This window comes from Leucoraja erinacea, chromosome 1 (genome assembly GCF_028641065.1).
Source record: "Leucoraja erinacea ecotype New England chromosome 1, Leri_hhj_1, whole genome shotgun sequence".
Lineage (NCBI taxonomy): Eukaryota > Metazoa > Chordata > Chondrichthyes > Rajiformes > Rajidae > Leucoraja > Leucoraja erinaceus.
Genome location: NC_073377.1, coordinates 143,093,016 through 143,115,431, shown reverse-complemented (window position 1 = coordinate 143,115,431; position 22,416 = coordinate 143,093,016). Strand labels below are relative to the sequence as shown.

The 22,416-nt window shown below is 45.2% G+C and overlaps 1 protein-coding gene across 2 annotated transcripts in view; it reads right to left on the bottom strand.

Moving 5' to 3' along the window:
- The window catches only part of LOC129702917 (carboxypeptidase E-like), a 91,292-nt gene that overhangs the window by 67,689 nt on the left and 1,187 nt on the right, over positions 1 to 22,416 (bottom strand). The gene's annotated exons all lie outside the window — the stretch shown is intronic.

The following is a 22,416-nucleotide window of genomic DNA, read 5'->3' as shown; positions in this document are numbered from 1 at the left end:
CATTCTTTCATCATATGACAGTCCCGCCATCCCGGGAATTAACCTTGTGAACCTACGCTGCACTCCCTCAATAGCAAGTATGTCTTTCCTCAAATTAGGAAATCAAAACTGCGCACAATACTCCAGGTGTGGTCTCACCAGGGCCCTGTACAACTGCAGAAGGACCTCTTTACTTGTATACTCAACTCCTCTCATTATGAAGGCCAACATGCCATCAGCTTTTTTCACTGCCTGCTGCATGCTTACTTTCAGTGACTGATGTACAAGGACACCCAGGTCTCGTTGTACTTCCTCTTTTCCTAACCTGACACCATTCAGGTAATAATCTGCCTTCCTGTTCTTGCCACCAAAGTGGATAACTTCACAGTTGTCCAAATTATAATGCATCTGCCATGCATATTCCCCTCACCCAACCTGTCCAAGTCACCCTGCATTCTCATAGCATCCTCTTCACAGTTCACACTGCCGCCCAGCTTTGTGTCATCTGTAAATTTGCTAATGTTACTTTTAATTCCTTCATCTAAATCATTAATGTATATTGTAAATAGCTGTGGTCCCAGCACCGAGACTTGCCGCACCGCACTAGTCACTGCCTGCCATTCTGAAAGGGGCCCGTAAATCCCTACTCTCTGTTTCCTGTCTGCCAACCAATTTTCTATCCATGTCAGTACCCTACACCCAATACTATGTGCTCTAATTTTGCTCACTATTCTCCTCTGTGGGACCTTATCAAAGGTTTCAGGGTGTGACCCTTCTTCGGACTGAGGGTCAGGAGAGAGGAAGACCCAGAGATAAGGAAGGGAAGGTGTGAAAACGATAAATCAAAGCAGATGCTGTAGGGAAATGTAGAATGTGTCATTGTTAGCTGAGGGGAAGGTGGCAATGAGGTATACAATCAGTAATATTTAATCAGGAGGACAGTAAACTTAGTCAGTGAACTAGGATAGGGGAGAGAGAGGGAAAGTCAATGTTCAAACCGCTGTAAGCTGCCCAAGAGAAATATGAGGTGCTGTTCCTCCAATTTGCTCTGAGCCTCACTCTGACAATGGAGGAGGCCCAGGACAGAAAGGTCAGTGTGGAATGGGAGTGAGAGTTAGGAGATCAGGTAGGACTGAGGGAATACTCTTCACGTGCCTGGATGAGTGCAGCTTCACAACACTCAAGAAGCTCAACACCATGCGGGGCAGAGCTTAGCTTGACAGACCCATTCGATAGGCACCACAAACACAGACATTCACTCACTCCACCACCAAGACAGCAGTGGCAGTTGTACCATAATGAGGACAGCAAAACACCACCACCTAGAAGGTGTCCTCTAAACCACACAACATTGTGACGTCAAGAATGTTTGAGATGATAATGTATAGGGAATGTTTAACAAGTTTGCAGATAACACTAACATAGGTGGTATCATGAAGAGTGAAGATGGTTACAATAACTCACTTGAACTTGAACTGGAGATGGTTATCTAAATTACAATTACAAATTCCACTTGATCAACTTGGCAAATGGGCTGAGAAATGTCAAATGGGATTTAATTCAGATGCCTGGGCCGAGGTGCCTTTTCATTTCATGTAGTAACATGTTGTGACCCACATCCCATATCTACCTGCATTTTTAACATATTGTGTAAAAATATAATAGAAATTATATCTGAAACTCGTCAAGAACAAAACCTGCACATATTTTTAAAATATGGAAAAAACTTCCAAACATTCAATAGCACCGCCATTCACTGTGATCATGGCTGATTAGCCACAATCAGTACCCGTTCCTGCCTTCTCCCCATATTCTCTGACTCCGCTATCTTTAAGAACTCTATCTAACTCTCTCTTGAAAGCATTCAGAGAACTGGCCTCCGCTGAAGATACAAGATAGATACAAGATACAAGATACATTTAATTGTCATTTGGACCCCTTGAGGTCCAAACGAAATGCCGTTTCTGCAGCCATACATTACAAACAAATAGACCCAAGACACGACATAATTTACATAAACATCCATCACATTGCTGTGTGGGAAGGCCAATAAACTTATCTCTCCACCGCCCTCCCCCCCCCCCCCCCCATGTCAGAGTCAAAGTCAAAGCCCCCGGCTGGCGATGGCGATTGTCCCGCGGCCATTAAAGCCACGCCGGGTGGTGCAAGGTCGCACACCGGGTCTTGGTGTTAGAGCCCCCGGCGTGTGCTCGCAGAGTCCCGCGGCCATTCCAAGCCGCGCGGGGCAGTGATGTAGGCCCCGCTCCAGGAGCTCTTCAACCCCGCAACTCGGGCGGGGGAAGTCGCCGTTGCGAGAGCCCTGAAAAGCGGTCTCCCTCCAGGGACCCGCGGGCTCCCGGTGCCGCCGTCCACAGACCTGCCGTTGGAGCCTCCGACTCTCCGGTCGCAGCCAGCAGCAGCAGCAGCAGCAGCAGCAGCGCTCCTCCACCGCTCCACCCGCTCCGGACTCGGCCAGCCCCGCGACGGTGACGGTGAGTCGTAGCACCAGAGTCCCCGGTCTCTTCCTGTTGGAGGCCGCTCCTCGTTGCGGCCCCAACGACAACGGAAACCCGACGAGAAAAGGTCGGGTCTCCCGTGCAGGGAGAGATTTAAAAAGTTTCCCCCCCCCCCCCCCACCCCCCACACACACACCCCAACAAAAAATAACAAAAACTACATAAAAACACAGACAGAAAATAATAAAACGCGGACAGACTGCAGAGGCCGCTGCTGACCAGAGTCGCGCCGCCTACCGGAACTGAATTTGCTTTTGGTCAGTGTATTATGCTCCGTTTAGGTTTTAGCCATTTCCCAGAACCTGGGACAAGTGCCAAGTGAATATGCATAAGAGCGGGCAAAATCAGAGATGTCCTCATTCTTTAGGAAACAGGAGTTCCCCTCTTTCATTCTAGATGAGGGTTTAACTAGGGTCTCCTCGATATCCCTGCAGCTCCCCTCTTACTCCCCCTCCTCCCATTCATAACAAGGACAGTCCCCCTTGTCCTCACCTTCCACTCCATCAGCCATCGCATACAGCATATAATCCTCCAACATTTTCGCCACTTCCAACGTGATCCCACTACTGGCAACATCTTCCCATCACCACCCCTTTCCTTTCTGTTTTCCGCAGAGACCATTCCCTCCGAAACTCCCTGGTCAACTCGTCCCTTCCCTTCCAAACCACCCCCTCCCCAGGTACTTTCCCCTGCAACCGCAGTAGGTGCAACACCTGTCCCTTTACCTACCCCTCGACTCCATCCAAGGACCCAAACAGTCTTTCCAAGTGAGGCAGAGGTTCACTTGCACCTCCTCCAACTTCATCTACTGTATCCATTATTCCAGGTGTCAACCTCTCTACATCACCAAGACGTAATGCAGGCTCGCCGATCGTTTCGCTGAAAACCTCCGCTCAGTCCGTCTTAACCTGCCTGATCTCAAGGATGCTCAGCACTTCAACTCCCCCTTCCATTCCCAATCTGTCCTGGGCCTCCTCCATTGTCAGAGTGAGGCCAAGCGCAAATTGATGGAACAGCACCTCACATTTCGCTTGGGTAGTTTACACCCTAGCGATATGAACATTGACTTCTCTAACTTCAGATAGCCCTTGCTTTCCCTCTCTCTTCATCCCTTCCTCCTTCACAGTTCTCCCACTAGTCTTACAGTCTCCGACTATCTCTGTACCACCCACTCTCCTGAAATCAGTCTGAAGAATGGTCTTGACCCGAAACGTCGCCCATTCCTTCTCTCCAGAGATGCTGCCTGTCCCGCTGAGTTACTCCAGCATTTTGTGCCTACCTTCTAGTGAATATGCAGTCAGATACGAGATGTAATATTTTTAATTATATTTTTGTTTCTTTTAGTTTAGTTTAGAGATACACAGAAACATGCCCTTCAGTCCACCGGGTCCACGCCGACCAGCGATCCCCACACATTAACGCTATCCTATACCTAATAGGGACAATCTTACATTTATATCAAGCCAATTAACCTACAAACCTGTACATTTTTGGAGTGTGGGAGAAAACCGTACATCAGGAAAAAACCCACGCAGTCACGGGGAGAATGTACAAACTCCGTAGAGACAGCACCAGCAGGACAGCAACTCTACTGCTGCACCACCATGTTAGAGAGAGGGCTTTATTTCTGCAGTACACTTGACTGCTGTTACAGTATCAATGAGACTAATGCCACTTGTTGCTGGCGTATAATGACTGTACACAAACATATCCCGTGGACACACTGGGAACCTACAGTTTGGGGAAACAAGTCACGGAAATCTGCTTTTCATTTGGGTAGCTTAGCTGTGTAATTGGCAGGCTGGCTGCTTTCCTGAAGGGAAGTCGAGGTGCTGGTTTAGTTTAGAGATGCAGCACAGAAACAGGCCCATCAGCCCAACATGTCCACGCTGACCAGTGATCCCCGCACATTAACACTATCCTGCACACGCTAGGGTCAATTTACATTTATAGCAAGCCAGTTAGCCAAAAAAAAAAAAAAAAAAAATTTGCCTACAAACCTGTACGTCTTTGGAGCGTGGGAGGAAACTAGAGCTTCCCGGGGAAAACCCACGCGGATAACGAGGAGAACATACAAACTCCATACAGACAAGCACCCGTGGTCAGGGTCTAAAGGGCGTCATTTGTGCTTCACGCAGATGGTGCATGAAGATTTTGTACATCCCAAATCCTGGGGTACCGCACGCAACACTGCCTACGTCACCACGCACCATGCGCGCATCACATGCACATGTCGTGATGTGTAAATGACACACAAATTACGCCCGTGGGACAGGCCCTTAACTCGGGTCTCGGGTGCTCCAAGGCAGTAACTCAAGCACTGTACTACCATGCCGCCCGGTCTGAAACTTAACTGGGTAAAGATCACATCGTTTTAGCAGGGTGGGAGGGTGGAGGGGGGTTGTTATGGTCAGAGAAGCTGGAGGGATAAGGGAAGCCCAAGAAAAGAAGTCATGCCCGAGAAAGCAAATAAATAGGTGTTTTACATCAACGTGAAAGAAACACTGCCGTCCCTCCTGGTCCACCAGCTTTGCCACAATGAACTCACTGTTCCATGGCATCACTTCAGTTCACCTGCAAGGAAAACAAACTGAAGAAAGATGCAAAAAGCCGGAGTAACTCAGTGGGTCAGACAGCATCTCTGGTGAGAAGGAATAGGTGATGTTTCAGGTCGAGAACCTTCTTCAGAGTCTGAAGAAGGGTTTCAACCCAAAACGTCACCTATTCCTTTTCTCCAGAGATGCTGCCTGACCCACTGAGTTACTCCAGCATTTTGTGTCTATCTTTGGTTTAACCCAGCATCTGCAGTTCCTTCCTACACAGGGAAAATGACCTAACTGTGGTTAAAATATTCAACGTCTAATCTCCCTCCCGGAAGCAAATTGGTTTCGCCATCCCTTGTCCTGACTCTGTTCAAACCAATTGAGCAGAATTGTTTCAGACTTTCTGTTTATTAATTTCCTATCTTGGTAAACACGCCTGGTAGCTTGGCTTTAAAATTCCTTCAATTGTTCTTCTGGAACTGTAATTTGGTTAAGGAAACAAGTTAATTTAGTTTAGTTTAGTTTTAGCTTAGATTGGAGATACAGCATGGAAACAGGCCCTTCGGCCCACTGAGTCCATGCTGACCAGTGAACCCCATACACCAACACTATTCTGCACACTAAGGGCAATGTATAATTTGTTACCGAATCAGTCCAGTGTGTTCAGGGGTTCAGTTAGTGTACTGCCATTGGATGCCAGTAGTAAGCGATATTAGTCTCATTGATAATGTAACAGCAAAATCATGCGAGTGTACTCCAAGAATAAAGCTCTCTTTCTAACTGGGCGGCATGGTGGCGCAGTGGTAGAGTTGCTGCCTTAGAGCACTTGCAGCGCCGGAGACCCGGGCTCGATGCTGACTACGGGAGCTTGTCTGTACGGAGTTTGTACGTCTCCCCGTGACTTGCGTGCGTTTTCTCCTGCAAGCGATTTTCTTTGCAGGGTTTATGACCCTGGTTATAAAACCTGTTCGTCTTTGGATAACATCACGTTGTCACGTGGAGAACGTACAAACTCCGTACAGACGGTACCCGCAGTCAGGATCAAACCCTGGTCTCTGGTGCTGTAAGGCAGCAACTCTATCCCTCCACTCACTGCATAGCCACGTACCTCTCTCAAAGCCTCATCAATGCAAATACATAACATATCGGCCTTCACCACCATCCCTGGCAGCACATTCTAGGCACCCACCACTGTCTGGGCTCAAAATAATACCCTGCACAACTTCTTTGAACTTTGCCCCAGTCTCCTTAAAGCCTGCTGTTTAGTCGTTGACATTTCCACTGTGGGAGAAATGAACCTGATTATCTACCCTATCCATATGCTTTGGTGATTTTATATAATTCAATCACATCTCCCATCAATCTCCAACACTCCAGAGAAAACAATCCGAGTTTGCCCAACCTCTCCTTATAGCTCATTCCCTTTAATCTAAGCAGTATTCTGATAAACCTTTCCTGCACCCTCTCCAAAGCCTCCACATCCTAATGGGTCATTCTCTGGAATGTGAAAGCAAAATGTCACACGTCACCAAATGGCATCACATAAAGTAACACATTAAAACATTCTTGTAAGAGATTAATCTTATTCATTGCTATTTTCCTACCGACAGAACTATACTGCATGTCTGCTAGAGATATGAACATTCTGGCTTTTAAAAATTCACAAGAGTTTGTAAGATAAAGCCGAGTTATGAAAAAAATGCTTATGTGTGAGGCAGCAGCATTATATTTTGCATTCTATTTCTTTTCTCTTTTTGCTCAGGTATGATATGATTTGTCTGGATGACATACAAAAAGCACACAAATTGCTTGTATGGTTTTCCACTGCATCTCTGCACGTGACAATAATAAAACAATTAAAGTAATTGGTAGAAAGATTAGAAGGGATGTTCACTGTAGAGCAGGGGTCGGCAACCTACGGTCCCCGGCCTGAATGTGGCCCGTAACCCAAAATCAGCCGGCCCACAGGTTGATTTTTTTCCCCTTAATCATCCGGCCCGCTAAGCGTGGCCGAGTGCAGCCAAGCTCTGGCTGTACCCCATCCTGCGCAAAGCCGCCAGCACGGCCACGCACCTTCTGTGTACACGTTTAAGAAAAAACTGCGGATGCTGGAAAAATCAAAGGTAGACAAAAATGCTGAAGAAACTCTGTGGGTGAGACATGCAAGGATTGCATGAGGTTGCCTCACCCGCTGAGTTTCTCCAGCATTTTTGTCTACCTTCTGTGAACACGTGATTTGATGCCTGCCGTCCGGGGCGGGATCCATGTGTACACGTGATATAGATGTGGCCCGCAATCCGCTCACAGACATGCGTCCTGGCCCCTATGCAGAACAAGGTGCCCACTCCTGCTATAGAGGGTAGGAGGGTCCAGAACCTATTGCTTCAAAGGCTAATGGAGGCAGAACCCAAACACATATTTTGAACTATTTTGATGTGTACCTGAAGGAGAGAGTCAAGAGTGTTTTATTGTCCTATGTCCCAGATAGGACAATAAAATTATTGTTTGCTGCAGCACAACAGAATATGTAAACATAATACATAACGGGAGAAGAAAGAGAAGTTCAGTATGTGTATATACACATGCACACATACTCAATAAATAACAAATATAGTGCAATAATAATAATAGTCTGTTGCAGTTCAGAGCTTATTTGTTGTCGTGTTTAATAGCCTGATGGCTGCAGAGAACAAGCTGTTCCTGAACCTGGACGTTAAGTTTTCAGGCTCCTGTACCTTCTTCCCGATGGAAATAGTGGAATGAGTGTGTGGCCAGGATGGTGTGGGTCTTTGATGATGTTTGCTGCTTTTTTGAGGCAGCGTCTTCGATAGATCCCTTCGATGGAGGGGAGGTCAAAGCCGGTGACAGACTTTGCAGTGGTCACAACTGTTTGTAGTCTTTTCCGCTCCTGGACATTTAAGTTGCCGAACCAGGCCATGATGCAACCAGTCAGTATGCTCTCTACTGTACACCTGTAGAAGTTATTTCAAATCATTTGGTGGAATGTGGAATTGTTTTCAACCAACATGGTGATTAAAACAGTCGGGCAGAGTTCACTTAATAAATTCAATCCTATTATGGAGATTGCCTCATGTTAATCCATAGACAGAAGACAGACACAAAATGCTGGAGTAACTCAGCGGGACAGGCAGCATCTCTGGAGAGAAGGAATGGGTGCCGTTTCGGTCGAGACCCTTCTTCAGACAATCTATAGACAGTGGGTCTGTGCCGCAAGTTATTGAAGATGGATATCTTTGTGGAAAGTAAACACAATGCTGCTGGCCTTCAATGAATTCCTTGATGAATATCTTATTTAGAGAATTACCACTGGTGGGCATCCATGGATTAAAAAATATATATATATTGAGTGTTTTCTGCTGGTATGTGTGCAATTGGGAATAGTCAGGATTCATCCACGAAAATATTAGATTAGTCATGTGATGTTGAAACTCATAATGAACAATAAAATTACAACTATTTCCAAGGTCACATTACAACCTGCCGCTCATTTAGCTGCACACAACGCTCAAATGAGCACCGGCTGCAGTCAGTCTCAACAAACACCCTATTCTGTGGAGCTGCTCAAGCTAAAATTATTAGTCAAGCCACTGTACCACATAATATATTACTGATGATTAGATAACATGACGAAAAAACTAAAATGTGCCTAAACGATATTGCTCGATTTGGATAAAAGTCGCGATGGAACATCGATAGATCTACGATATTTTAAAATGAAGAGGAATGAAAATTAATTCCCAAGGATTAGAAAGTAAGCAAATGTATCCTTCACAAGCCGATAAAGTGCTTTTGAACTGTAGTCAGTGTTGTAATGGGCGGAACTAAATGCATTTTGACCTTGTTTCTCAGGAACATCAAGCTCCCATTATTTTTCTGGCAAACATTCCTCCTTTATATAAAATGATGCCATGTGGCTCTCTCAAGCTGCAAACTTTTTTCAATAAAATTGGGCGGCATGGTGGTGCAGCGATAGATTTGCGGAGAACCGAGTTCGATCCCGACTACGGGTGCAGTCTGTACAGAGTTTGTACGTTCTCCCCGTGACCCGCGTTGTGTTTTCTCCGAGATACTTGGTTTCCTCCCACACTCCACAGACGTACAGGTTTGTAGATTCATTGCCTTGGTATAAGAGTAAATTGTCCCTGGTCGATGTGGACTCGGTGGGCCGAAAGGCCTGTTTCCGTGCTATAATTCTAAACTGAAATCTAATCTAATTTAGAAAAGGTTGCTTGGAATTTGAGCTGTTATAAATACAAGAGGGTTTTTCTGAACACAGGTAGTAAGCGACATCCTGGTTGAAGTTGGCCGGGCAAGGAGAAGGGCGACAGTTCACGGAGCGACCAGATGGGGGCGACGGCTGCAACTGGCCTTGACTGTGAAATGGCACCAAATCCATGTGACGATTGCATATTAAACCAAAATGTATGCTAAGCAGGTATTGTACTTATGTACGGCCATAATCTCGCTGATCTGTATGCAAAAAAGCAATCTCACTGCACCTTAGTACACATGGTAATAAAGAATTATCATTCAGGTTTACATATTCAGTCGTGCTGCTACAAGTAAGAATTACATCTGGGACAAACGACAATAAACCACTCTTGACTTGAATCCATTGAACTTAGCATGAAACTTTGAATTTTGACAAGGGTGTAGATTTTAACAGTTTTATGCATTATCTCTGAGTTGAGTTGAGCCTTGTGGTCAGCATTTATCATTGTTTACCTTAACTTTAGGTAGTTTCCTCAGCATTGTTAGTGGTAAAGACACCTCTTGCCAGTCTCACTGTTTACTAGATGGTTAGGTGGAAATGGCTATCAGGCAATTATTGTCAGGAAGCATTGACTGGAATCTTTGGAGTTTTAGCTTGTACAGTTTGCTAATGCACACGAAGATGGACACGAAATGCTGGAGTAACTCATCAGGACAGGCAGCATCTCTGGAGAGAAGGAATGGGTGATGTGTCGGATCAAGACCCTTGAAGGGAGAACCAAACCGCACCCGTGAGAAGTGCTGATGCCAAACGAATCACGAACAGGGCTGAGAAACAGGAAAGATGCAATTACACAAGCTGATGAAAGGAAGATTACTGTTATGCTGAATCAGACCAATAGAGACTCTGAAATAGGTCCAACACCCAATCTGTAGCAGGGCTCGAAATTAGCGGTTGCCCGGGTGCCATTCACCACCCAAAGTGCCGCCGGGCAACCTAAACGCCGAGTCATGTTGCCCGGCTTGGCACTGCAGATACTGGTTTATACCAATAGGCACAAAAAACTAGAGTAACTCAGCAGGTCAGGCAGCATCTCTGGAGAATAGGAGCGTGACGTTTCGTGTCGGTTGTATTGCGGGGCAAAGATACAAGGTGCGTGGTGACTACGGGTCGGGGGGGGGGGGAGGGAGAGAGAGAGGAGAGGGAGAGAGAGAGAGTGAGGGAGAGAGGAAAGGAGAGGGAGAGAGGGAGAGAGAGGAGAGAGAGGGAGAGAGGGGGAGAGAGAGAGAGAGAGAGAGAGAGAGAGAGAGAGAGAGAGAGAGAGAGAGAGAGAGAGAGAGAGAGATGGAGAGGAGAGGGAGAGGGAGAGAGAGATAAAGAGAGAGAGAGAGAGAGAGAGATAGGATCTTTGAGCTAGCACCGCTCGGAGCCGCCCGCTCGGGCCCGCGACGAAGAGTCCGAGGGAGGAGGATGAGAGGGAGGGTGGGAGGGAGGGGAGAGGGATGGAACGAGCGGAGAGGAGGGAGCAGCGGTCCTCCTCGGCTGGCGGAGGAGGGGAGGCGGAGGCAAGGAGATCCCAACCGCCACCCCCTTTGGCAGCACCACTTTGGCATTGGACAGGGACGGCCAAGGCAGCGGGCAATGTTGTCCGAAGAGCCCTGACCTTCCTTTCTCTCCACCACCTCCTCTGCCCCTTCCCCCCCCCACCTCTCTCTCTCTCTCTCTCTATCTCTCTCTCTCTCTCTCTCTTGTATGCCCCCTCCACCCCTCATATCTTGGGACCCCTCCTCTCCATCCTGCACTGATCCACATTCCCTCCTCTATTCAGTCCTCACTGATATCCCCTGTGTTCCCCTCCCCATCTACCCTCCTCCACCCCCAATCTAGTCATCACCCTATCGACCTCGCATTGATTCTCCTGCCACCTCCACCCCCCCCCCCCCATCCCAACACTGGTCCCCCAATTCATCCTGTACTGACCCCCCTTCCCATCCATCCTGTAGTAATCTCCTCATTCATCTTTTACTGATCACCCATTCATCCTGTACTGATCCCATCATGCATCCTGTACTGATCTCCCATTCATCCTGCACAGACCCTCAGATCCACACTGTCCTGAACCCTCCTCCCATTCATCCTGTACTGATCCTCCCATTTATCCTGTGCTGACCCGCCTCCCCATCCATCCTGTAAGAAGAATGGGAGGCACAGTCTGAAGAAAGGTCTCGACCCGAAACGTTTCCTATTTCCTTCGCTCCATAGATGCTGCCTTACCCACTAAATTTCTCCAGCATTTTGTCCACCCCCATTCATCCTGTACTGATCCCCCCATTCATCCTGTACTGATCCCCCCCTCCATCCATTCCGCACTGATCCCCCCATTCATCACCACTGACATCCCCCGTGCTCTCCCCTCACAATTTTATACTCCAACCAACATGTACTGATTCACCAGCCTCAATCCATCAATTCCGCACCGATTGCCTTCTCAACCCAGCAGCCCCCGCCCCCCACCATCTATCTACTGATTCCCGCACTGATTCACACACCCCCTGACCCTATTGTGCTTCATGATCTTCAGAGCGAACACTGACTATGTTTCATAACGGAATGCAATCAAATGTGTTTTAATTCCCAATGTTATTATTTGTTTTGACACCTTTAAACATATTACCAAAAGAACATTTGCTGCAGTTATGTCCTTTGGCCATCTCTTGTCAGTTATAGTGTAATGTTTAACCTGTCAGATGAGTATCGTCGGTTTTAACAGCTATTATCATAAAATGCCTATAGAAATTTCCTTGCAACCTGTATATTTTGTTATGGATAAATTATGTGTTTCTGTGCCAATAGCAATAACAGCCATATCATGGTAATTTTAGGCCCTTCACAGAAAACATGCTTGCATCAATCTGTAGTGTGTATGGTTAAGCATATATGTTACCAGTGTGTATGGTTAAACATATATGTTATCAGTGTGTAGGGGGCGCTGCTCTGGCAGCAACCATGTCAGCAGCGCGTTAGTTTTTTCAACTTTTTAAATCTTTTTAGTATGTTTTAAAGTATGTTTTTGATGTTTCTCGGTGTGTTTTGTGCGGGGGGTGGTGTGGGGGGGTGAGGGGTAAACCGCTTAGGCCGCCTCCTCCACGGAGAGGCGACTTTTTCCAGGTCGCCTCCCCCATGGCCTAACATCAAGGATCGGCGCGGCCTTTCCACGGAGACGCGCCCGGGGCTTCAGCGGTGGGCGCAGCGTGGACTCTCGGCGTGGAGTGGGTGAGCCCTCGCTGGGGCTCGCCGGAGGGGAGCGCTCGGTTTCGCAAGCCCGGGGCAGCCGGCAGCCTGAAGTCGCGGTCTGCAGAGCTCCAGCTGGTGCAAAGTCTACAGCCCGGGATCCCTCGTGGGGGACCCGGGGGGGGAGAGAGAAGAAGCCACCACTGCCGGCCCGCAGCCAAATTCTTCCGAGGGCCTGGCGTAAACTGCCCCGGGCGCTCAAAACCCACCCTACGCCACTGCCTCTGACTATCATTTTCCAATGGCACCTGACAACCTGCTGCCGTATGAGTGAAGGAATCCTTAAGTTGGTTACAATGGGATGAATGCATAAACCAAGTTATTGTCAGCCAGTGAGGTTAACGTTCGAGGTGACCAGATTTTGGATTGAATTCTGATGGTTGGTGCAAACCTCCCTTTAGGACAGCAATTAACTAGGGACAATCGGGATGTATTTGTGAAGGGTAGATCATTTTCTGAAAAAAAAACAATTATATTGAAGAAGCAGCAACTGAGAATTGATGAAGGCAGTATATTTGAAGGGTAGCAAGGATTTTTGACGGTCTAAAATGGCAGACATGGCCAAAATACTAAAGTCCATGGGATCCAAGGTAGAGTGATAAATTAAATCCTAAATTGTATCTGCGACAGGAAGTAAATGGTATTGCATTATAAGATTCACATGTGCCTCTTCAACCTCATCTCCTGCAACTAGCGTTCCCGATGGGGCCTCTGGTACATCGCCAGGATGAAGCATACGTTCACCGAGCATCACACTGAATACTTGCTCTCAGTCCACCAAGGCCATCTAGATCTCCTGGCTGCAAACTGTTTTAACTCCCCTTCCCATTCCCACACTGACCTCACTGTCTTAGGCCTCCTCCATTGCCAGGGTGAGGCCACATCCCAAGCTGGAGGAACAGTATCTCACATTCTGCTTGAGGAGCTCACAACAACAATTGTATGAACATTGAATTCTTCAACTTTAGCTAACCTGTAATACCCCTTCCCCCTTCTCTTGCACTTGTCAGAGTCCGAGAGACCCCACTTCTTCAAGTTGAGTCCGCAACGTCTCACTCCAGTGCGGAGGTGGTTCAGGGCTTTCCAGGTAGTATAAAGCAGGTGGTGTCCTGGTGCCGTCTATTGTTTGGTTTTGGTGCCTGGTACGGTGGGCTCTAGATCCATGAAGCTGTTCCGACTCTTCAACCATTTCTTGGCATGTTGGTGATTGTGCAAGGGGTGACGGGGGTCTGTGCCGGCATTGAAGCGTTCTATTGCAGCTACCCGATCATGTCTTTGTGATGGTTCGTCTATGCCTGCCAGCTCGTACAGATGTTCAGCCAGTGATGCTGCCTGACCCGCTGAGTTGCACCAGCACTTTGTGTCCTTTAGTGTAAACCAGCATCTGCAGTTCCTTGTACAGGTATGTACCAGGTAATCAATTATCAGTCTTTTTTGTGACTGAAGGGCTTGCTACAGAGTCTAGTACATGGTTTCATGCTTTCTGCAGTGTATATTAATAAATTAGACCCAAATATAGGAGGCATGATAAAGCATTCTGCAAATGAACCAAAACTGGTCCCAGTGGTTAATAGAGGAAGGTTTTAGACTGGAAGAAGATATAGATAGTCTGGTTACCGGGCAGAATAAAGGAACAAGGAATCCAGAGAGTGTGAGCAACTGCATTTTGAAGGGTACAATAAGGTTAGGGTATATATCTGTGGATGGCCACATATTGAATGCTGTTATGTTTGTTCATCGAATTTTAAAAGGCAGATCCAGTCAATAGCATATGTCAAGCTTCCCTTACTCTGCCGAGGCATAGAATGTAGGAAGAGGGAGTTATTTCTGGACCTGTGTGTACAACACTGATCCGGCCACAGCATTAATCCGTCATTCGGTTTTGGTCTCTGCATTGCAGGAAAAACATGGAGAAGAAATTTGAGGAAATGGTCAGGAGCGTAAATATTGGATAAGCAAGGCTCATTTCCTTTGCAACACATGAGGCTGCGAGCAGAGTTAGCTGTGGTATATGACAACCTAGATATGATGGAGCTAGACAGAGCAAATAGGAAGGACTTAGCTGAATGTCCATCCAGAAGACAGTAGAGTAGCAATGTTACAAAATTTTGAGATTTAAAAAATCAAGTCTTTAATTTATCCCATCAAAGCATAAAAAGAAGTTTAATTTGACACCTAATTCACTTCCATATCTTCAGTATTAAAAAAGTTATGGCCATTTTTATACTCGGAAATTGGCATCTTGTTCCCTATTGCTTTGTCATTGACTTAACACAAAAGCTGTGATCGAGAACAGTCAAAAGCTGATAACTTTCTTAAAATTTAAGAGAACAAAGACATTTTCAGTTATTATAGATTGAAGCATTCTGAAACAAATATGAAACAATCTTACTTAGATGACTTGAAATTAAAGCATATAATTAGTTAGTTACCTAATTGCAGCTAATTACAAAATTCAATTACTAGATTTAAACATCTATCCATTTCTTAAGAATAGATTAACATTTTTTTGTTAAGTGTCCAAATAACATTCACACAAAAATTCAGAATATAATATAATTTTTAAATCTCATTGTCATGGGTTTATAGGCCAAATGGAAGGAATTTAATGTATAATACCTGTGATATAATGGCCATTTAAATCAGCTTGCGAGTGGGACTTTCTGGAACGGGACCATTTGGAACGGTGAGGTTGCAGTGAACTTAGTCTCCATATCTACAGCAAATACACTGCCGGTTGGTTCGGCGACTAAATCACTGTTTCGCAATGTAAAATGTGAATTAAATACATCTTAAGAAACAATTTTATACATAAGAATAAACTACTTTCTTTTACCTGGTCCTCCATAAAATCCGTCCCCATTGTCGGCATTGGCGGCTTCAGAAGCTGATTTTAAAATCACTATAGCGATTAACTTGTCGGTGAGTTTTTTTTTAGAACACACAGAACGGTCGTAGGAACGATTCTTTAGCAACATCTTGTACTCCAACAAATATAATTCAGGGCCAGGTTGGAAAAAAACCCGTTTTAACCCCCCCCCCCCCTCAAACACGTTGAAGGTAAGTTTTGTAACATACCTAAGCACTCTAAATACTATCTGTGAGGGTGAAAGAGGCTGAGAGACACTCAGCGGCCTCTGGGACTCCATACCCAGCACTAGGTGAGATTAGGTCAGTTAACTCGAAGCACTGGCACAGACATAGGCCACTTGACATCCTTCTACATCATGCATTTTCTACATTGCTACTACGCCTTCTAGGATTCTGTGACATTTTTGTTTCTGAGATTCACACCGTGAAGGCCACATTCAATAGCTGAGGTTATTTTGATGGAACATGTGATAACAAAAGGGAAGGGCAATTAAATCCCAATAGAAATAGCAGCTATTAATAATACCCAGAACCTAGTAGTTGATAAAATATGATGCCAAAGAAACAATAAAGTATTCTAAGTAGAGATGGGGTTTAAAGGAAGGCACACAAGATTGCTGGAGAAACTCAGCGGGTGCAGCAGCATCTATGGAGCGAAGGAAATAGGCGACGTTTCGGGCCGAAACCCTTCTTCAGACAATGTTTAAAGGAGATGTGTGGGAATATTCCAGGCACCCACACAGAGGGTGGAGGGTGCCTGGAATGCATTGCCAGGGTTGGTGGTGAAGGCAGATATGATAGTGGCATATGGGAATGAAGGGTTAGGGGTCATATACAGGCAGATGAGGTGAGTTTATAGTAACATAGAAAATAGGTGCAAGAGGAGGCCTTTCGGCCCTTCAAGCCAGCAACGCCATTCAATATGATCATGGCTGATCATCCAGAATCAGTACCCTATTCCAGCTTTCTCCCCATATCCCTTGATTTTGTTAGCCCTAAGAACTATATCTAACTCCCTCTTGAAAACATCCAGTCAATTGGCTTTCAGTGCCTTCTGTGACAGACAATGCCACAGATTCACAATTCTCTGGGTGAAAAAGTTTTTCCTCATCTCAGTCCTAAATGACATTCCCGTTATTCTTAAACTGTGGCCCCTGGTTCTGGACTCCCCAAACATCGGGAACATCTTTCCTGCATTTAGCCTGTCCAATCCCTTAAGATTTTTATATGTTTCTTACATGTTTCTAAAAGATCCCCTCTCATTCTTCTAAATTCCAATGAATATAAGCCCAGTCGATTAATTATTTCATCATATGTCAGTCCCGCCATCCTGGGAATTAACCTGGTGAATCTATGCTGCACTCCCGCAATAACAAGAATGTCCTTCCTCAAATTAGGAGACCAAATCTGCACACAATCATGTTTGGCAGAGATATTGTGAGCCGAAGGGCCTGTTCTCATGCTGTACTGTTCCATTTTGTAAATTCAGACAAAGTCCTCCAGTAAATTGTTCTTTTGCTTAAAGAATTCAATATCCAGTTGGTTCTGGACTCACATTGCATTTTCTCTGGCTGTTCCCTTCTGTGCAAATCATGAAGTGGCTTAATTTCACAGGACCTGAATACATTGCATAATAGCTATAATCAGATTCAATTAGTTCAATCAATACAACTTGCCTACGTGCAACATTAGAAGGAAGGTAATGGCCTTGTCAATGTATCTGGATGATTTTGCGTGGCGTCAACAAAATAGCTCCTCACTATCTTCTCCATTCTTTTGAGTATGGCTAAACCTAGCCCTCACTAACTATCTTCCCAAATCCATTGCGAATAAATCCATTGATTAAAAATAAATTTAAAATGTGACTACAATCTATTCACTAGTCTTTAAATAGATTTACTTTTTTTTTAGGCCGGCATTGACTATTTTATTATCTATGAAAATGCTGACTATTTCATTGATTTTGCCCATACTAGCTTTTGGAAAATAGCAGTAATATTTACAGAATCACAAACATGACTGGCGTGACTAACAGAGATTTAATCGACTGGTGTAAAGTGCTTTAGCTCAAGAAGGTATAAAATACTGAACATTCATAACACAGCAATATAAGATAGACACAGAATGCTGGAGTAACTCTGCGGGACAGGCAGCATCTCTGGAGAGAAGGAATGGGCGACGTTTCGGGTCGAGACCCTTCTTCAAGCATCTGCAGTTTCTTCCTACACACAATATAATGTTTGATAAGATGTACGGGGAACAGAGTGACATTAGTCTTGAGGGACACTACATGAGCAACGTACTTAATACAACCAACACCTGCTTATAGACCGATACTCATTTTGCAGTCATGAGGAACTGCAGATGCTGATTTACAAAAAAAGGCACAGAGCGATTAAGTGACAGCCGGTCAGGCAGCATCTCTGGACAACACGGAGAGGTGTCACCCTGGGTCGGGCCCCTTCTTCTGACATTCTATAACTCTACTCTAGACCAGGTAGAATTTATTCTCCATCATTCTTCACGAATCTTCGGCAAATTTGCATCACAATTTTAAAAATGCCGGGAAACACATCACACACGTGCTTTTCCTGATGACCTTTGGGAAAAAAAGGTTATCTTGTGCTACCATTTCCATTATAATTTTCACAGTGAAAATAGGCATTTGTGACTTGCCGATCTGGGATACTATGCCCTGGAGAGGAGAAATACAATAATAAATTCTAGAAATGATCAGTGGGTCATGAAGGCAAGTTAGGAATGCCGATTTTCACTGTGCAAATTATAACGGAAAAGGTAGTAAAAGATGTTGCCTGAACTTCTTGTGCAGGAAGGAACAGCAGATGCTGGTTTATACCGAAGGTAGACACAAAATGCTGGAGTAATTCAGTGGGTCAGGCAGCATCTCTGGATAGAAGGAATGGGTGATGTCTCGGGTCAAGACCCTTTGTCAGACTGAGAGTCAGCAGAGAGAGGGAGACACAGAGACAAGGAAGGGTAAAGTGTGTGATAACGAGACATCAAAAGAGATGAAGCCAAGTAAATAACCCTTGCTCTCCCTCTCCCTTCTCGATTCTCTGACCAGTCTATCTGTCCCCTATTACATTTTATCTCTGTTTGCTTTGTTGTCAACTTCTCCTCGCTAACAATGGTCGTATTCTACATTTTCCTTGAACTTCATCTCTTTTGATGTCTCGTTTTCACACCTTCCCCTTCGTATCTCTGTGTCTCCCTCTCCCCTAACTCTCAGTCTGAAGAAGGGTCTCAACCCGAAACGTCACCCATTCCTTCTTTTGCCTGAACTTCTGCTTATTTTCAGCACCTTCAGTTTTTATTTCAGATTTCCACCATCTGCGGCATTTTAAATGTGGACAAATGCAACAATCTCCCAGGGCTGATACTGTATTAGAAACAGATTAGTTATAGTTTATGTATTGCACTATAGTATGGGGAAATTTTGCAGAAATAGCAAATAACCTACAATTTACAACCTTTATTAAAAAGGTGATTTAGAAAAAAATGCTGTTTTCAGGATTTTACCTTCACAAATTCAGAAAAGTTATTATTTAAGCAGCAATAATTTTTTACCCAAGATATTCTATAGAACATGTCATAATGCACATTCGATTAATACTTAGCAATTTGTAAAGAGAAAGAGATGATGTAATGGCAAATTTTCAACTTTTCCAGTGTTCTCTATTCCAATTGCCATCACTGCACATGTACAGTAGGAGTGATCCTACACAGACCTAATAGAACAGATCTTCTAGTCGTTATTTCCAGTTTATTGAAGTAGTTGTACAAACAAAGAGATGAACGTACCAGATTTTCCTTATTCTGCATGCAAGTTGTCGCTGGCTGCTCTGCCCCTGGTCTGGTGAGAACCAGGGGTGGAAATCCCGGGGGGGGGGGGGCAGCCTCTGTCTTGAGAGGTGGGGGAGGATCCCCCCCATTTTTTGTAATCCGGATTTTGAAACCCAGTGAAATCTCCGCTTTCCACGAGACAGTGGGGGTGGGACTGATGATCGAGAGCGTCGATTGGACGAGAGAGACGCCGGTCAGGAGGCAATGGGGGCGGGACATGATGATTCCGCGCGATCATTGGAGAAAGGAGGTGTCGGTCAGAGGTGGATGTAGGAGAGTGGGACTGAGGATAGAGCGCGGTGATTGGAGGAAGGAGACATGCCAAAACACTCTAGGCACAGACGTGCACCTCATCCACAGCCAGGGTCGATCCTGGCTCTCCGGCGCTGTCCCATCCCCACTCGATTGTCCCCCCCCCCCCCGCGCCCAGGGGTGGCCAGAGACGTCGGGAGTCAGACGGGAGCTGTGCCCTCAGGCCCACAGCCAGTGCAGAGAAGCAGCACTAAATCCAGCTCAACTCTGCCTGTCCCACCAGGTTAACCTACAGCCCTGCCTGGACTTGCGGGAAATATGGCCGAGGCTTACGGCCAGCGCGGAGAAGCAGTGCTGGTGCCCCGGCAGGGCTGTAGTTCAACCCGGCAAGACAGGCAGAGTTGAGCTGCATTTAGCGCTGGATTGAGCCTCTGAAGCCTGTGAATGTGAGTATGCACATGCGCGCGTGGCCGTCAAGAAATTGTGCCCCCCCCCCCGTTCCCCTCCATATTTTGATAGCGATTTCCGTGACTGGTGGGAACTGTATGCGCTCCCACCCTGTGCCTGCCCCTTCCTGTCCCTTATATATATATGCCACTGTGTATCTAATGACCGCTCCCAAGTGTCCACAATAATACTGCTAGATATATCTCGGCAAAATAATATAATATGCCAACATAAACATAAATGGTTCCTACAGATTAGGAATTTCTTTAGTCAGGCGAATCTGTGGAATTTATTGCCGCAAAAGGCTGTTGAGGCCAATTCAATGGACATTTATATGGCAGAGATAGATAAATTCTTGATCAGTATGGGTGTCAGGGGGTTATGGAAGAAGGCAGGAGAATGGGGTTTAGGAGGGAGAGATAGATCAACCATGATTTAATGGCGGAGTAGACTCGATGGGCTGAATGGCCTAATTCTGTTCCTATCACTTATGGCCTTATGAAAGCACTTTACAAAAAAAAGCTCTGTTCATTTATTCATATATCTCCTTACTTGTGAACACCTGAAATATAAACAGCTGTTAGCTATTGTTTTGGACTCCTGCAGCATTTCACTCGTTGATTAGTGTACGCTGCCATTCTTGGCATCATTTAAGGAGATTACTGGAAGCAATGGGTATCAGTATCATGCCCAGTTATTATGAGCCAGTCTAGGAGATTTTCTTTTGATGGAGGATGCGGAGAGGGAGGGGAAACACTAAAGATGTTAATCGGCAAGATGCAATAAGTATTAAAAGCTCGTGACACTGAATAATTAAAGAAAAACTATTTAAATCAAAGAGGTTTAAATTGTGTTTGGCACTCAGCAGCCACACAATCATTAACACGATTCAGATGCCCATTCGCAATACACTGTGATGAGCACCAAACAAATGGCAGCGCAAAGGCTGCAAGTAGTTTTATTCAGACTGTTATTAAAACAAATTATTTCTCAAAAGTCGCCCGCATTTTGTTGGTGGAATTATACCTTGGATTCCATTCTGAAAGGAACCTTATGCAGGATATGCCAATGCCACAAACAACAGTGTAGGAAGGAACTGCAGATGCTGGTTTAAACCGAAGACAGACGCAAAATGCTGAAGAAACTCAGCAGGGCAGACCGCATCTCTGGGTAGAAGGATTAGGTGACATTTCGGGTCGAGTCCCTTGTCCACCAAGCAATTTTGGAACAAGTTGAAAACAGCATAATCACTTGGAGCAATGGTAACATATTATAATAAATGCATTAATAAGCATTCTAGGCAACTGAAATTAATTTCAATTTAACACTATTTAAAGCAGGAATGTGTTTTTTTTTTCAGTTGCATCAAATCTGACCATTTGAAATGGTACTGGGAAGCAATTTTCTCCTCTTAAATCTACTTTCTTTCATAAGAGATCTGTCATGTGAATTTACATAAAGGTCAAAATACCAAAACACAAATAGTTTCTTCCTCCTCTAATGCGAGCTGTAATACTGTGGACATTTCCAAATGGTGTTTTTTTGTTGTAAGAAACCGTGTTATTTCTCAGAACTGAACGTGAAATGCTTATTTTATTATGCTACGAATCTGGTGATTCGCACAATCAAACAACCCAGATCCCAAAGATAGACACAAAATGCTGGAGTAACTCAGTCGGACAGGCAACATCTCTGGAGAGAAGGAATGGGTGACGTTTCGGTTTGAGACCCTTCTTCAGACCCAATCCAGAGATGCTGCATGTCCCGCTGAGTTGTGTTTTTCTTCGGTTTAAACCTGCATCCGCAGTTCCTTCCTACACAGCCCAGATCCCAAACAATGCTCGCATTGCAAATTATGCCATACCCAACTCGATGTCGTGAGATGCTGCTTTATCCCACGGACTGATCATATTGTGCTTTCATTTGTAAATAGGACCCTCTTCATAAGGTGATGGGGCCCAGTTATATTTAATATGGTGAGGTGAGCTTTTAAATGAACAGTGACCTTATGAAGGTGAAACACGTTCAACCAGCAAAAGCATATATTTTTAGTTTATTGTCACGTGTACCGAGGTACAGTGAAAAGCTTTTGGTTGCGAGCTAACCAGTCAGCGGAAAGACAATACATGATTACAATCCGCTGAGTTTCTCCAGCATTTTTGTGTACCTTCGATTTTCCAGCATCTGCAGTTCCTTCTTAAACACATGATTACAATCGATCGATTTACAGTGTGGAGATACATGATAAGGGAATAAGGTTTAGTACAAGGTTAAGACAGCAGAGTCCGATCAAGGATCGTCATCATCAGCGTTGTCATCTGCATCATAAAATGTGCTGAGGCGATTGAATTGGATCCGTTTAACGATGTGTCAGTGACAAAGCCACAGACCACAGACTGCGAAGTGGGATTAGTCAGAG